This window comes from Misgurnus anguillicaudatus, chromosome 8 (genome assembly GCF_027580225.2).
Source record: "Misgurnus anguillicaudatus chromosome 8, ASM2758022v2, whole genome shotgun sequence".
NCBI lineage: Eukaryota > Metazoa > Chordata > Actinopteri > Cypriniformes > Cobitidae > Misgurnus > Misgurnus anguillicaudatus.
This window is the reverse complement of record NC_073344.2, coordinates 3397254-3413124: the sequence shown is the minus strand read 5'-3', so window position 1 is coordinate 3413124 and position 15871 is coordinate 3397254. Positions and strand designations below refer to the sequence as shown.

Here is a 15871-nt window from a genome sequence, read left to right as displayed (position 1 = left end):
GTTGTCAGTGATATAAGTATTTGAAATGAAAATGATTTCTTAATGTCTAGTGACATATCAGGGCCATTTTATGATTAATTGATATAAATTTCTTACATACTGTTCCTTTAACATAACAACCAGGGCCGGATTAACCATACGGGCAACTGGGCAATTGCCCAGGGGCCCAATACCTCCAAAGGGTCCAGGGCAGAATGGGCACCAGCAAAATACTGTATCTGGTAATCTCCCGCAGGCCGCTTTATATTAAACAAACTGTCAACACGGGCTTTTGCGCTGAAAAGAGAGACGCTGCCTGCAATATGACTTTGAACGTGAGTTGAGAGCGGTTGAGAGTCAGTCTCATGCATGTAGTATAGCTTGTGTTAATCTTTTTCTCATAGGGGAAAGACATGTAGCACCCTGCGTTCTACCTCATTGAACCTCGTTCAGGACTTAAATAATAATTTTATTTATTTTAATAAACACGGGTTAGGTAACGCGCTAGTGAGCCACGCAAAATCACCACAAGGGAAATTCCTTTACCACGAAAGCCATAGCTTCACCTAACTTTAGAGATCGCAAATATTGACAGTTCTGCATATTTTTTATATCAATCATCAAGATAGGCGAGAGGACGTTTAAAATCTGAAATATAGGTACTAATAAAGCCCTCAAATTTCACTATGAAAGCAAAATAAAAATCGGAGGGATGTGTCTCTGTATGTGCGCTTCATAGCTGCAGTGTCAGAGGTGCAGAAACTGAGAAAAAATAAATAAAAAAGGCGCACAGGTAACAAATGCTGGCCAAATTACAGAGATGCCAATTCGCACGGGACTAAAATGATCATAGGACCTCTGTGTTCGGCGAAATATGGAAGGTGATTTGCGGAGGAATTTTTACTTTACAAATTACAGACATGGCCGATTCACACGGAATTAAAGGAGTCATAGCATGAAAATGTTAGTATTGCCACTTTGTAGGTTTGAGCAAAAATGTGTCGTTTTGGGTGTGTCTTTTAAAATGCAAATGAGTGGATGAAGTGCAAAAACTGATCACAATGATGGTGGTTTGATGCAATTCAAACTCTTTCTTTCTCTCTGCACTAAATGGCAGTGATGTGGTTGGATAGTGTACATTAAGGGGGCAGTATTATTCTAATAAGATATCCTTATGACATCATAAGGAAAGCCAAATTTCAATTACCTATTTTTGCTCACACCTACAAAGTGGCAATGCTAACATTTTCACGCCATGGCCCCTTTAAGATCACATACAACCTCCGCAATTATTACAAATCACTAGAGGTCACCAGGTAATACTAATCCCGTGCGAATAGGGCTTAATTTTCATAAACAAGCTTTATTAGCATGGTCTATGATCTACAAGCACAATTTTTCTCCGATCAGTTACTTCATATGGAACAATAAGGATAAATCCATTTTTTTTTGAAAATTGGTTCAAGAATGGTCAGTCAATTATTTAATCAAGATGGTTATTTACTTATCAAGAATTTCTCTCTTGTTATAATATTCCTGTTACTCCAAAACAGCATGCCATTGTTTTTGGTGCTATCCCTAGTGGTGTTGTTATTTAGGGGCAACAACAGTAGTTTGACAAGTTCTGTAATGCCTATTCCAGACCTGACTGACACTTTTGTAGGTAGAATATGTTTTAACTCCACAATGAAAAATAACAGAAATGTTCGCTCTCTTTATCTTAATGACTATGTTTCCACTCCTCATGTTGTCATAAAATGGAATAGATTAGTGAAAAATATTTTGTGGAAGAAGGTATGGACTCTTCCTAATAAGTATTTATTGATGAATAAGGTCAAGATGATTTCTTAAGATTCTTCACCAGTATTATCCTGTTAAAACCTTCATTGTGTCAAAATTCAAACTAAATATAGATACAAACTGCACATTCTGTAATTCACAACCAGAAACTCTCATACACAGGCATGAAAACGGGTCAGGGGTGAAAAAGGTGAGAAGGGTGCTTGAGGGGCTATGTGGCCTCTAATGGCGCTTTTCCATCGCATAGTACCCCACGGTTTGGTTTAGTTTGGGTCGGGTCAGCTTACTTTTGGGAGCTTTTCCATTGGGATCACTTCGTAGTACCCGATACTTTTTTTCGTACCACCTCGGTTGGGGTTCCAAGCGACCCGAGCTGATACCAAACGTGACGCGTAAACACTGTAGTTCACTGATTGGTCTGAGAGAATCGTCATCGGCGCCGTCATCCTATTATGTAAAATATTAGCTTTAGCTTGCTGCTAGCTTGCGCTGTCTCGAGCAAACATGTTGTCATCAGTGCTCTGTTTTAAGTTTCCAAACACCCTTTTAGCGATTAAAAACATCCACAGGTTGTGAATCAGGAACACATAAAGGTTTTTTCCAGACTTGCAGTTTGTGGCGGCACATTCGCGACGTGCACGTCAGTATTATTCATGCTTTAATGCAACTTCATTGAGGCTCAGCCTGAGCGCCGTCGACAGACGCCACGGGTGTTTGAACAGAAACTGTTATGTGAGACAGAGTTAGTTATAAACGCGATGTGCAAAGTAAACATCTATTTGTGGTGGCCAATTTTAATTTTGTGGCGGCACATTCGCGACGTGCACGTCAGTATTATTTATGCTTTAATGCAACTTCATTGAGGCTCAGCGGAGCCGTCGACTGACGCCACCGGTGTCTGAACAGAAACTGTCATGTGAGACAGAGTTAGTTATAAACGCGATGTGCAAAGTAAACATCTATTTGTGGTGGCCAATTTTAATTTTGTGGCGGACTGATAAATAAATAAATGTATGGGAATGTACAAGGACGCTCTCTCTTGTATGATATCACAGCCGTATGCAGCGCAAATATAACGACACGCCTATTATTCCTCCCACTGCGAAGTGATAATAAACTCAATGGAAAAGCTGACCACGCCAAAGTGAGGTGAGCCGACCCGACCCAAACCAAACCAAACCGTGGGGTGCTATGCAATGGAAAAGCGCCATAATGGGGCCGCGAGGTGGGAGGACCCCCCCAGAATAAATATTATGGCCTCATTAGGGAACATGCTGTAACTTAACTTATTTATTCTTCAGGCATGTGATTGGCCAAGGACAAAAAAGAAGAAAGGAACTCAACATCCCTCCACGTGCGCAGAAACAAAATGCACACCATTACATACGCAAAAAATACATTATGACCATTATTTCAATTATTTAATTCTGACGAACAATTTAGATTTCAAATTTAAAATGTAAACATTTGACTAGTAACAGAAACTATTAGGGCTGTCACTTTTCGTTCGAAAATCGATTGCACAATCGATCGGACCAACCAAAAAGAGTTTCGAAAACGAAAATAGGCAATCGATTTTAACCAAATATGTACACTATTAATTTTAAAAGATTAAAACAGTTAAAATTATAGATGTAACAAAACTCACAAACAAACAGAAAAAGAAAATACAGAATTACGAAAGTGCAGTAGGTGTGCGAAAGTTAGACAGAAAATACCCAGCAATTTTACGCACCTACACTGTTAACGATTTCTGTAAATTACACTGTATTTTACTATAATATGAACTGTATTTTACCGTAGGGCATGTTATACAGTATGTTGCTGTATTTTGATGTTGCATTGTGGGAAATGTAATCTTTGTGCCAGTAAAATACTGTATTTTGTATTTACTGTAAAATTTACAGTTAATTAAAAATACTGTATTTTAATGGCAGGTGGCGCTAATTTGTTTTTTTTGGGGGGGGATTAACTCTCTGATTAAGGTTTGGTGTCGTTGCATAGTTAAGCCTAAAGGGGACTTTGAGTTAATGTTGAGTGTCAAGCCTTACAATCCAATATAGAAAGCTATCTTATACAAATAATGTAATATTATTGTATTTATATATTGATTTTAAATGTAAAGTAAAATTCAGAACTTAAAGTCCTAAAAACAATCAAACAACTAAATTAGTGCAAGTAGAGCTGATTTATTTACCAAAACACAATATAATCATCTTCATTAAAGTATTTTGTATATTCAAATTAATTTACAAATGTAAGTGTTTAAAAATTAGAGATAGGTTTTGCCGGTTGTTGATGAGTGATGAATACCAGCTGTGAATTTTCTCAACGCGTGTAAGCAGCCACGACACAGGAAACCGAAACAGTGTTCCAATATAAAGTGAGGGTCCTTGACAGTGGCCGAACCCGCATAATACACGATATAATGATTCCCTACCTCGGGAGCTATAGGGAACGAATTGAGACACAGCCCTGGATGTAATCACGTCTGTGCTGATGATCACGTGCCTGTACACAAACCCGCAGCTCACTTGCAAAAGATTATCCTGTTATTTATTACACGTATAGTAAACGTTTTTAATGTTATCATGAATCAATGTTATAGTTTTGTATGTCACATTATTTTTTGAGAAGAGTCATGACTGAACGCGGACCTTACACGCTGTTAATTTGTGTGTGCGTATGGCCAAGGTACAGTGCACTCTTTTGCACTCTATGACCAGCCATCAGTAAATCGAAACAGTAAAAAAATTTGCGCGAAACCCTGACACTTTACAGAAAGGCACGGATATCCCCGCCCGAAGAAAAAGAGAGCACAGGACAATGGTTGCAAGTTAAACAGCTGGTAAGTAAAATGAGTAATCCTGTGATTTCTTAACATATTTAATTTTTTATTTGGTTAATTAATTTGAAACACTTAACGCATGTTAACGGTAATTTACCTCACACGTTAGGACTGTTGTGACTAAACAGATAGGAGAGAGCTTTGTGGTGAAAACTCTTTTTAAGACTCAACAAAACTTTCGGTGCAAGTTATCATATTTATTTCTTTTCCTTTTTTGAAAATTTCACCACCTGCAAAGGTAAGTAATCTTGTGATTTCTTACAATATTTAATATTTTTGGTTTAGTTCATTAATTTGAAACACTTTTTTTAAACACTTAACAACACGCAGTTGACGGTAATTTACCTCACACGACTGTTGTGAACAAGATAGTTAGAACTTTGAGGTAGAAACTCGTTTAACACTGAACAAAACACAACTTTCTGTGCAAATAATCATATTTAATTATTTTCTTCCCCTTTTTAGAACATTTCACCATCGACATATTAACATAAACGGTTCTCTTTTTCGTGTTTGACTGCGTTTGGTACAGGTGAGTGTTTATCTGAAATGCTAGCCGACAAACTGAGCTTTTGTGTTTAACGCTATTTTGAAGTCAGTCTCTCAGTTTCTAACATTATGTAAGGAATAATTGACGATGGGTCGTTGAATTAAATTGATATAACTGCCAGTAAGAAAAAGGGTGTGTGTGTGTGTGTGTGTGTGTGTGTGCGTGCGTGCGTGCGTGTGTGTGCAGGTCACAACAACAACAGCAGATGCAGAGACCACGCTTTCCCTTGCTTCCACTTCACGGCTGATCATGCTTGGTAAGATTCTTTAACACATACTTTGGGAACATTAAAAAGATTAAAGGGATAGTTCAGCCAAAAATGATAATAAACCCATGATTTACTCACCCCCAAGCTATCCGAGATGCATGTCCATCATTTTCCAGACAAACACATTTTCAGATATTTAAGAAAATGTTTTAGATCTTTCAGTTAATTAAATGTGAAGTTACAGGGTCCACGTCCTTGAAGTCCAAAAAAAGTGCGTCCATCCTTCACAAAATAATCGAAACGGCTCAAGGATGATAAGCAAAGGTCTTCTGAGGGTAATCTGCGCGGTGTTGTTGTAGAAGTATCCATATTTAAAACTTTATTAACGAAAATAACTACCTTCCAGTAGCGCCGCCATCTTAGTCGGGTCCGCATTCAAGATCTGTGCCCGGTTGCACGAAAGTCCTTAAGCTTAGAAATCCCTTAAATATAAGGTTTAGGTTGCCCTTAATAAAAAATGGGTTGCAAGAAAAACCCTTAAGTGAACCTTAAGGCTGTCAATAAGTATTTACCCTTAAATGCTAAAGTATTACCTTAAAGTCTGCTATGCGTTGCTAGAAAGTCCTTAAGTCCCATTTTCCCTTAAAAACTTAAGGGACTATAACAGGTCCCTTAACGTCACACGTGATGGCTGATTTTATTGTTATTTAAGAAAATGAAGTACCAACGCGCATTTCTAACGTTCCAAATAATCCCTTCGAGAAAAGTGATGCACATTTATTAGGAGTAAAGCGGTTTGATCGTCCGTCAATCTAAAGTTTTTCCAGTTTGAATTACTTTTAGGTTTTATACATGTGGCACTTTACAGTCTGTTATTTGCAATGTTTCATTGTACACAAATCCGCCGCCTCTCAAGCTGCGTGTGTTGATTTGTTTACGCTGTGAGATTTTGTAACTATAGCAACGCTTCTCCACTGCCGTGTTTTGGCAGAGACTACCGTAAAATACTTAGTATAAACACTTAGGTAAGGGTGACAGTTAAGACCTTTGTTGCAACGGTCTTAAATAAATCCCTTACCTCAGGGATTTTTTCCCCTCAGGGAAACCCTCACTTAAGGAGTTTCATGCAACCAGGCACTGAGCTTTACGCAATTTACGGAGATTACTCTGCTGCTGCTCTGTGCCCCCGCCCTCCGAATTTGTCATACGTCACTAAGAAAAGTGCGTACACTACACTAATACTCTCTCCTGAATACAGAGGAGTCTAAGATGGTGGCGCTACCGGAAGGTAGTTATTTTCGTTAATAAAGTTTTAAATATGGATATTTCTACAACAACACCGCGCAGATTACCCTCAGAAGACCTTTGTTTATCATCCTGGAGCCACTTGGATTTATTTTGTTAAGGATGGACGCACATTTTTTGGACTTGAAGGACGTGGACCCCGTAACTTCACATTTAATTAACTGAAAGTTCTAAAACATATTCTAAAATATCTGAAAATGTGTTTGTCTGAAAAACGATGGACATATGCATCTCGGACAGCTTGGGGGTAAGTAAATCATGGGATTAATATCATTTTTTGGCCGAACTATCCCTTTAATGCTTTGTTAATGTTAAGCATTATGCTTAAATTTTGGCATTCTTCTTGAGTTTTGAATATCAAGAGTAATGAAATGATGATTGGCCTTTTTAGGTAACCCCCCCCCCCAAAAAAAATTGTATTCTGTACTCATTTACTTATTCTTGTGTTGTTCTTAATCTGCATGAGTTAAATTTCTTGAGCGAAGATAATATTTTGATAAATGATGGTAATCTAATAGTTGACAATACCCCTTGACCTCCACAGTATTTGTTTTTCTTACTATGGAAGTCAGTGGGTACCATCAACTGTGCTTACCATCAATTATTAAAATATCTTCTTTTGTGTACTAATAAATACAACAGAATCAACTCCTACAGGCTTAGAACAATACAAGGGTAAGTAAATGATGACAGAATTTTGGGGACATATGAACTATCACTTTAAAATGATAGATTTCAAATTATTGAGAAAAGCTCTAACATCTAAATATTGTTACTTACACCAAAATCAAATAACAAACGCTATTATTAATTAATTATTTTCAGAGGATCCAGATCTACAAAACAAAAAATGGATGCTGCCGATTGAAGGCTAAGTCCGCTTTCCTGCGATTGACCTACCATTTCTTCAGCATTTGCTGTTCACTTTGGTTGCTACTACGTGCTCAACATCGAGTACCAAGTGGAAGCAGCCACTACTTTGGAGTTTATTTAGAGGTAAGTACATCTTTTGGTATGCTATAACATTTGGTAAATATTGAAGAAAGACTCATCATTTACTTACATTTATGTCCTTCCTCCTAACCTTTATGCTCTTTCTTCAGAGGAACACAAAAGAAGATATTTTGAAAAATGTTGTTTACCAAACATGTTTAGTTCATTGACTTTCATTGGTTTGTTGACTCCCATCAACAAAGCTGTTTGGTAACAATCATTCTTCAAAATATCATCTTTTGTTTTCCACTAAAGAAAGTGCATACAGGTTAGGAAGGACATAAGGGCTTTTATATATGATTTTAGATTTCAGGAAGTGGCAAAGTCTTGTTATCTATTAGCAACTGCTGGTCCTTCGTGGTAATTACAGTGGTCCTGAGCAATATGAGGATATTATCATATAGCAACGATTAGGAATGGCACTATTTAAAAAAAAAGTGGAGTGTCCCTCTCTTACACATCAAATGATCTAAGGAATTCTTTTTTTATGTAAAGATTTATTGTGAGGATCAGCCCCGACAACAGCAAGTGCTCCTCTAAGTTCCAGGTGAGCAAAAGAAGTGGGAAGATGATGCAAAGGAAGAACTGTGGCCTGAACCATCATGTATATATCCACCTTTTTTAAGGACTTTATGAATTAAGCAAAACTATTAAGCTACTAAAGCAAATACATTCTACTCAACTCACCAGAGGTTTGTGAAGTTCTTTTTTTAGCTTAAAGGTTTCTTTTAGTTAATTTGTCCTTGCACTGATTTATAATATTGTAATATGAAACTCCAGTGTATACATGTTACTACTGTTGCTTCTAAAAGCAAAATAAGTCTATGCAGGAGAGGTTTTGTTACGTTTTTTTTAAATAATTCTTATAGACGGTTTCATCTGACGCACATGATACACGTCTGGATCCGAACCTTACTTCCGGTTTCGCTTTTTTTAATGGTCTGACTAGTTACTAAACTGATCTCTTGAACAAAAGCCTCGTCGAAAATAACAAATGTTTTGGTTTCCGAGCTAATCTATGTGGTGTTTTTTTGCTTGTTATATAAATAAAATGTGTTTAAAGAACTTTGTTGTTTTTTATTCTTAGCGGAGTTTATCGGAAGTTCATGCGGACCGCGACAGCCGCTTGTTTATGTTGTTACTGCTGAAACCGTCTATAGTTATAACTGAATTTGTACTAGTATTATTTGATAATACTGTGAAATGAAACGGTGAGTAAATGTTACATTGGCTTTGAAAAAGCTGTTGCTGCAAGAAATTACAATTTACTCAGAATAATATTTTGAATGTATAAGTTTTTGACATTGCTTATGACTGCATTTGAATGTATTGTTCATAAATTGATGCTGTGATGTGTGTGTAAATGTTTTGTGTGTTACAGGATAAAAGATTTGCTATAAGCAAATCTATTTTACTCAGGAAAGTATTTTGTATTTGAACATTGTTATTATGACCGAGTTAGTTCATGACTTGATTTAAAATTCTGTAATATGATATCTATGAGTAAATGTTATTGCAGGTTTAAGAAAAACAGTTTGTGATGCAAGCTGAAAGTTCAATGTGCAAAAATATGAAAATCTGATATCATGTATTTGAAAAACTAAAAGAAATTTTAAAAACATGTTGTAATTGCTTATTTTTGTTATTTACTTAGAGCTGTTTTAACACCTCCATTTAAATTTTGTGCAGTTTTGTAGAAAATAGAAATGGGAAAATGAATCACAGGAAATTTTACGGTAAAACACACATTGTAATATATACATTGTAGTATAAAATTATTGTATATTTTACAGTAGAAAATATAAAATACTGTAAATACAGTTACAGCATGTTAAACAATACTGTAAAGTATACAGTATTTTAAATAGTACTGTAAATTTGTATACAGTATTTTAAATAGTACTGTAAAACTGTATACAGTATTTTAAATAGTACTGTAAACATGCATACAGTACTTTAAATAGTACTGTAAAATTGTATACAGTATTTTTACTGTATGTTAATTTACAGTAAGTTGCTGGCAACCAGCTGCCAGTAAGTTACTGTAAATTCTACAGGAAATTTTTTACAGTGTATAGTTTCACGCTTTCAATCGCTGCATCTAGTGTTTTGCAAAGAAAATGGAGGACAACGTCAATAAACCTGTGCAACACGAGAGAGCGTTGAAACAGTGACCTTACAGGAGATGATGAGTTATGACAAGGAGACACCCTTGCGAGCTGACAGCGACCCGCTTTTGTGATGGAAGATTGGCAGTACAAAATACGCAGCTGGCAACGAAGTACCCGAGTTTCCCTGGGACATCAGTGCGGTCGGAGTGCGTCTTCTGAACAGATGGACAAATAGTAAATGAAAAGCGCTCTGCTCTTGACCCCTAAAATGTTGATCGACTTGTTTTCCTGACCAATAATTTGTAATGGCCCTAGCCTTTTTGCGCATTTCATTATGCCTGCCTAGTGCCGCCTAAGTGTCGGTTACGTTTAATAAAAAAATACACAGCATGTTCTCAACTTCAAGTAAGTCTATTTAAAGTTTCATTTTTGAACAGTTGTTTGAAATGGATCGAATCATTATTTAAAATAATTTTTTAATTGCCTAAATCAAAAAAAAAGCAGGTTGAAGCCTGCAGTAATGTTTTTCATTTATGGCAGCAGTCCACTCTGCATATTTTTTTAGAGAATGTTGCACTACTGTTGCTGTTTTTTATTCTGCACAAAACTTAATGACAATGAATAAGAAATATTGCTGACTTGTCATTTGTCTGTTATTTGGCGTTGAAAATGGAAACGTCTTTTACTTGGAAAATCGATTTTACAATCGATTCAATGAACACTTATATATTAAAAATCGAAAATGATTTTTTCACAAAAGTGACAGCCCTAGAAACCATGTTTAATTAAATGGGTTGATAAATGTGGAAAGCACATTTTAAATCTGCAATAACTTTATTTTGCCATAATCTGACCATCAGTCCCAAGGCCATACAATTTTAAGTTGGCCTTGGAATAGGGTGGACCTGAAGGCCTACATCTAATTTAAAATTAATTAAATTTTACAACATAGTACTGGTTATATCAATTACATTATGGTTTTTGAGTCATGGGTTTAATAATTTTCAGATAAGCAAAAAAGTGATGTGGGGAAATAAAATAAGAACAAATCAAGAAATTACAAGCATATAAAATAGAAAGGAACAAAGTTAAAAATAAAGTAATATCTAACAGTATTGATAAGGTAGAGAAACAATATCAAATTAATATACCACTGTTTTCATTCTATAAATTAAATATAATTGATCTTTTTAAAGCTATAAAAGTGATTTTCCTTTTGTCTTTTGTAGTTTGATTAACATAATGACTCAAACATAAGCATTTCTTATAAGATGAACTGTCCCTTTAACACCGGTGGAGAAGCGCTGATCTACTGTATACACTGACACATATGACCAACTGCTCACTTATAATAAACTGTTTTTATGAGAATACTTGTAGAGACTGTAGTATTATAATATAGTTTGTGTTAGGGGTGGAACGGTACACAGAAGTCCTGGTTCGGTTCGTACCTCGGTTCAGGCGCCACGGTTCGATTCACTTTCGGTACAATGGAGGGAAAAGCAAAACAAAAATGAAGGCGGCATTGTTTTTAGTACTTAAGCTAATCTTAAAAACATAGGTGTCCTTATCAGTGTTATTTTGAGATGTCATGAATATGAACTGAAATGCATTTAACATACTATCTCGTATTTCAAAAATGTATACCACTTTAAGTAATCTTGTACTCATCTTTCATACAAATATGGGTTCAAATGTATTACAAGTGTTACCTAAATACATTTTAAAATGACATTTTGGCCTTATTTCATATTAATGTACTAAAGAACAAAAAAATAGGCTTGTAGGATGAATTAATAGGTGTGTACGACTTCACGAGGCGCTGCAAGAAACGACAAGTAGATGACGTCAGAGTAACGCGAGAGCGATTTGAAATCAGCCTCCTCCGCAAGATTTCTTGCGGTACTCTGACGGTGCATTCACACGGGGCGTAAGCGTTAACGCTTAACGGAAGGCTTGTCTGAAGCGTGGCCAACAGCCAATCACAGTGGCCGCTACACATGCTCCGTTCTTCCATAAACGTAATTGGCTGGCTCTGCCTAGGTTATTTGCATAAGGCAATCTGATTGGCTGACGCACGCGTTGCCGCTTGAAAGTTGAGAAATGTTCAACTTCTGCCGCGAGCAACGGCAGTGACGTGGCGCCGACAGATCCACAATTCAGTTCGGCAACGCATGACGTCACCCATTAAAAGTGAATGAGAAGCGTTAACGCTTACGCCCCGTGTGAATGCTGTGACGCTGATGGCGCTGCGTAAAGTTGAGCACGCTTAAAAAACTGAAAGCAGCTGAACTCGACAGAACTGCCCTGCGTATGCCTGTTGTATATAGCAGGACATTTTATCTCCTACTTCTCAGCGTGAGAAATACAAAGTGTGGCGTTTGAACTGAAATGCGTGTGTGTCAAGGTGAATGCGTGAGACTTGAGAGCCCCGATTAGATGTATTTCCACTCACATACCTATCAACTGCTGAACAACGCCGACGCACAGTCCTCGTCTTTTCCACCACTCTCTCGCCTGTACTATTGTAACTGACTGGAAAACTGAAGTTTTGCCAAACTTGCGATCTTAAAGAGGCTGGCGGAGCGTCTAACTCTTGTGGAACACCACTTGCCATCCTCGCTATCGCTGCTCACTAACTGACTGGACCGGCGTCGACGTGACAAAAAAAATGCAGAGTGCTAGAGAATGTAGACGGGCTCTGATAGAGTGCATACATAGGTGGAGCTCGGATGCATTGGCGCCAATCAGAGCTTCAGAGCTAAAGCGGGGCAACAGATAAGCTGTCCATAAAGAACCCGCGTATCTAACAGTAGTTCCGCATTATATTAATTATTTTGCACGCAAGTTTTTTATTTTCATACCGTGTATTCTCCGTTTAAATTCATGCACCGAACCGTGACCCCCGTACTGATTCGGTTCGAAGCGAATACATGTATTGTTCCACCCCTAGTTTGTGTGTATATATCCTGTCAAGCCCCAAAAAATAATGCGTTTGCGTGATTTTTAAAAAAAACAGCGTTGGGCGTGGGCTTTTGAGTTTGTGCGCGTATGCGCACTAAAAACAGTTCACTTTAGCATCTTTGTCGCTCAAATAGTCTAAAATCACTTAAATGTTACTGTAAACTGTAAACTTTCTTATTAACAGTATTATAGTAACAGTATGTTCTTGCAATTTTGCAGTTTCACCATATTTACATTTAGTACTTACAGCCGTAGACTAGTAGACCATATGTGACTTAGCGAGGAGTATGTCCATAATTCGTTCCAATCCATCCAACAAAAAATCTTTTAGTTCACTTTGCAATGTCAGTCTGTGTATATATGTTGTTTTAATTGATTGACGCAGTAGAAATCTACATTGATAGTTTTACAGCGTTTTGTGTTGAATTTACGTCCCGAAGGCAGTCGCTCTACGCATCTTCAACAAGCTTGTATGACGAAGAACACAGAAAGAAGGATGACATCACAGTAGCGCGAGAGTGGTTCGAAAGCAGACTTCCTTATGACTTTTTGATTCACTCTCGTGGTACTTTGATGTCACCTGCCTGCCTCTCGGTTTTTGCAGCGCAGCACAAACTCAAACAAACCCAATCGCTGAGACCCAATTCGCATACTATCCATCCTAAATAGTATTCAAAACTAGAATTAGTACGTCCCAAATCGTAGTATTTTGAAATGAGTATCCCAAAGATACCCGGATGGTCTACTATTTCCGCCTAGAATTCGAAGTGCAGATCAATGCACACTCTAATGGCTAATATTGCCCACAACTCATTGTGTGCGGGAGGGAGGAGCTTAACCACACCGACCCTCTTGCTTATTTGTACTAATACTATGGCTGTACAACTGTTAACTTTATTAGTCCAATGAAAGAAACATGGTTACTACACTTTTACTGTAGTAAAAGCATGGTTCATTTTCATCTGGGTTTTTTTGAGTTATATACATAAGTATAAAATGAAGTAAAAAATACGTTAAACAATAGTTATACTATAAACTTTTTAATATTTGGACTTTAAAATAAGTAGTTTTTCGTTACACACATCACATTGCACATGAACGTCAGAACCAGCCGCCTCACAAACGACATGCGTTTGGACGCTCTGCTTCACTCCTCAACTTGGTAGAACACATTGTAAAATGTATTGTGAAAAAAACGACGAGAAAAAAAGATGGGACTAGTAAATAAAATTATATTTGACATAAGTTATAAGAATGAATGAAATATTGTTAACAGTCGTGGTGTGCGTAACTAGGCAACCACGTTTTCGTTCACATTGCATGACGTCATCGAAGTACGTCCCAGAACGTGCATACTCTTTTGCTACACACTCAAAAGTATGTACATTTTCCTCACAAAAACAGTACATATTTTTAGGTCGTAGTATAAGTAGGCGAATTGGGACTGAGCAAATGTCTGGGATGGAATATAGTAGGGTAGGAAGGGGGGGTTCACCTGCACCCGAAAGTTATATTTTCTTAACCTAGTTTTTTGTAATCCTTAAGGTGTCTAGAAAAGGAATTTTGATGTTCCCCATGCAAACTATTGTCCCATGTGTGATTTTTTGTATCATCTTTTGGGGCCGTGCTTGATTTTCGGCTGTGAAAAAGGAAAACTTTAAATCAACATAGAATCTGTACAATACATTCTACAGACACAATCCACCCCATTTCCTCTTCGTCTTGCACGAGGAATTGATAGATATGAGGATTGTCATGATTAGACGATGTATAATGCATAAAAACTCAAATAAACACAAAAAAATGTAAATAAAATTGTGACATTGGATCACTGGAACTCCTCCCCTATGGACGCTATTGATATATGTCTCCTAACTTTTGTATTTTTACAGTCTGTAAGATGTCTAATAAACAAAGTTGATGATCCACACCTGAAATATTGTCACGTGTATGTCTTTTCTGGCTATATTGGTTGCCTCCCTGGATTTCCAAAAAAAGCAAAAAAGAACATTTACATAATGTCTTTTTCAAACTGGTATATATTTGTAATGCTTCAGGTGTCTGATAAACATATTCCACATTAAAATATTGTGCCAAGTTTTTTATTTAGATTGGAATCAATTTGAAACTTAGAGCAATAAGTGTGGTCGAAAGTTAATAACTCTGAAGGCCTTCAGAAAGTCCAGACTTAGCAAGCACAAAATACAAAAAAAGCTGTTTGGAGTAATCCAGTGCCACCCTGTATCAGTGCTGGCCCCATCTTCCCAGCTTCTCTTTTTTTGCAATTGATGCATGCTAATCATCCTCAAAAAAGAGAAGAGTGATATCGATGGTGAGTCTGAAAAACATACTTCTTTACCAAGTTTGAAGCTGCCTTGAAGACATTAAGGAAAAATAAAGTCAATACTGTTATACTATAATAGCTAATTGGCTAGTTGGTGATCATTGCTAATCATGCCCAAGTCAAAGAAACACAAGGAAGAAAATGATAGTGAGTCTGAAGAGTTTAATCCTGCTACAAAGAAATCCAAGAGAGATGATGGTGTCAAATAATAGGAATAATAATAATTAGTTTCATTTATATAGCGCTTTCCGGCAGCACTCAAAGCAATTTACATATGAAAGGGGGATTCTCCTCAACCACCACCAATGTGCAGCATCCACCTGGATGATGCGATGGCAGCCATATTGCGCCAGAACACCCATCACACACCAGCTTATTATTGGAGAGGAGACAGAGTGATATAGCCAATTAGTATGGGGGGATGATTAGTAGGCCAACGGGCAAGTTTGGCCAGGATGCAGGGGCACACCCCTACTCTTTTTCGAAAGACATCCTGGGATTTTTAATGACCACAGAGAGTCAGGACCTTGGTTTAACGTCTCATCTGAAGGACCACACTGATGGCCATGTGAGAAGGACTATGTGAGATACCTCAGTTGGATTCAACCCAGGAAGAGACTGACAACCGGGTTGTTCTGTACTTGCTGTATGCCGCTCAACTGGGGCACAAGGTGGCTGTGGTGACGACTGCAGACACAGACATTTTCTTCATCCTCCTACACCACGCCCAATCCGTCCCGCTGACCATCTACGTCGACATTGGGATCGA

General features: G+C 37.4%; 1 protein-coding gene and 1 long non-coding RNA gene across 11 annotated transcripts in view; one reads left to right on the top strand and one right to left on the bottom strand.

Moving 5' to 3' along the window:
* Positions 1-15871, bottom strand: part of farp2 (FERM, RhoGEF and pleckstrin domain protein 2) — a 360413-nt gene that overhangs the window by 336741 nt on the left and 7801 nt on the right. The window lies entirely within an intron of this gene.
* On the top strand, positions 1630-14875 carry LOC129450913 (uncharacterized). The gene is made up of 4 exons (XR_012370695.1): positions 1630-5159; positions 5364-5433; positions 7516-7686; positions 8179-14875. It is a non-coding gene; the product is annotated as an uncharacterized lncRNA (long non-coding RNA).